At 37.9% G+C, this 2,372-nt stretch overlaps 1 non-coding gene across 1 annotated transcript; it reads left to right on the plus strand.

Moving 5' to 3' along the window:
* Positions 1 to 1,431: 1,431 nt before the first annotated feature.
* LOC122238176 lies at positions 1,432 to 1,535 on the plus strand. Its single transcript, XR_006217138.1, has one exon. It is a non-coding gene; the product is annotated as a U6 spliceosomal RNA (small nuclear RNA).
* Positions 1,536 to 2,372: the final 837 nt, after the last annotated feature.

Genomic DNA, 2,372 nt, shown 5'->3' on the forward strand with positions numbered 1-2,372 from the left:
AAGACTAGGCAAAAATGAGAATTATATGTAGTAAAATGTCGACATTGGTGAACTGGTGAAGCTACTTGATTGTTTTCTATGCATCTTCCATTTTTATCATTTGCATTCTCTAAACTGCTTTTTGCAATAAACATTAATTGCTTTTATCATGAGAAAATAGAGGGTCACCTTGGTGGCTCAGTTGATGAGGAGACTGACTCTTGTTTTCAACTCAGGTCATAATCCCAGGGTAGCGGGATTGAGCCCAGTATCGCATAGCATTGAGCCTGTTTAATATTCTCTCTCTCTCTCTCTCTCTCTCTCTTTCTCTGCCCCCATCCCTGCCCTGCTCATGCATGCTCTTGCTTTCTAAAATAAACATTAAACAAAAAAACAAACAAACAAACAAAAAAAGAAAATAGGAAAGAACAGCATTACTACTAAATATGAGAGAGGTCAAAATGAAACAATCCAGGAACAATTCCATTGAGATGCAGTTGTGAAAACTATATATAATTGTTGGCAATCGACTTTGTTCCCTAAAATAATAGGTTTATATGGTGTTTTCACTTATGCCCCCTGTCTTTGTCTTCAGTACTGTGTCTTTGTAATATCATATTATGCAACATAATTTTGAACTGTGCTCTTTAAGGAACACTTGTGGAAGGAAGCTAATTTTTCAGCACTGAGAAAATATTTGAGAAATCCAAGGTTTTTCTGCCTTTGTCATGAACAGAAAATTTTCTCGAGGGTGCTCATGTTGAATTAAAATTCACCTCAGGCTGCTTCTGTCTATGACTGCAATTTGATACTGTTGTATGGGACTCTTTTTATTGATTTCTCTTGCTTGGGGCTGCCAAAAATTAAGATTGCCAAGTGTTTAGGGAGCAATCCTATTGGAGAGGTGGAGTCTTAGTTCAGAGGGTAAAAAGCAGTTTTGACTAGTAACTTTTGGTTGTTTCTTTCTTTTTTTTTTTTTTTTCCTGAAAGCAAACATTGTCAAATCTGCTAACGGATGTCACCTATTGACGAAAGGGATAGAAATAGTCATTTTGTGGTTTATTTGTAGGTTTTGGTAGTGATGTTTTTAACTTCAATTTTCATCAGTTTCCTTTCAAAATATCAGCTGCCGGGGTTGATGTTAGCTGTTCAGTTCTTCTTTTATTTCAATATTTATTTGGGGGATTGCACAAGCTGGGGAGGGGCAGAGAGAGGACAGAAGATCTGAACTAGGCTCTGTGCTGACAGGCTGACCGCAGCGATCCCAACGTGGGGCTCGAACTCACAAACTATGCGATCATGACCTAAGCTGAAGTCTGACGCTCAACCAACTGGGTCACCCAGGTGCACCTAGCTGTTGGGTTCTTCTAACTAGCAGTGGAGCAGAATTAGTCTGACAGTGATTGGGCTGGTTTCTAATAGAAAGAATTATTGACAAAGATACTGAATCAGGTGCTCGATTCGGCAGCACATATACTAAAATTGGAACGATACAGAGATTAGCATGGCCCCTGCGCAAGGATGACACACAGATTCGTGAAGCGTTCCATATTTTTAGCACTGCTAGGAATTCACCCAAGGGATACAGGAGTACTGATGCATAAGGGCACTTGTACCCCAATGTTTATAGCAGCACTTTCAACAATAGCCAAATTATGGAAAGAGCCTAAATGTCCATCAACTGATGAATGGGTAAAGAAATTGTGGTTTATATACACAATGGAGTACTACGTGGCAATGAGAAAGAATGAAATATGGCCTTTTGTAGCAGTGTGGATGGAACTGGAGAGTGTTATGCTAAGTGAAATAAGTCATACGGAGAAAGACAGATACCATATGTTTTCACTCTTACATGGATCCTGAGAAACTTAACAGAAGACCATGGGGACGGGGAAGATAAAAAAAAAAGAGAGGGAGGGAGCCAAACCATAAGACTCTTAAAAACTGAGAATAAACTAAGGTTGATGAGGGGTGGGAGAGAGGCGAAAGGGGGTGATGGGCATTGAGGAGGGCACCTTTTGGGATGAGCACTGGGTGTTGTATGGAAACCAATTTGACAATAAATTTCATAGTAAAAAAAGGAAAAAAAATAAAGCTACATTTGTGGTAAAAAAAAAAAGATACTGAATCAGCTGAATATTCCACACATGCTTTTGCATGTCTTATTTCATTAAATGTCATTATTTTTTGCCATAGATATATCTCTATCTATCTATCTATCATCATCTATCATCTAGTGGTTGTCTGAGTTTTCCTGTAATAAGAAAATGGTGTGCACTTTATTTTCAAAATAAACATAGAAGTATTTTATTTTATTTATTTTTTTTAATTTTTTTAACGTTTATTTATTTTTGAGACACAGAGAGACAGAGCATGAACAGGGGAAGGGCAGA

This window comes from Panthera tigris, chromosome B1 (assembly GCF_018350195.1).
Source record: "Panthera tigris isolate Pti1 chromosome B1, P.tigris_Pti1_mat1.1, whole genome shotgun sequence".
Classification (NCBI taxonomy): domain Eukaryota; kingdom Metazoa; phylum Chordata; class Mammalia; order Carnivora; family Felidae; genus Panthera; species Panthera tigris.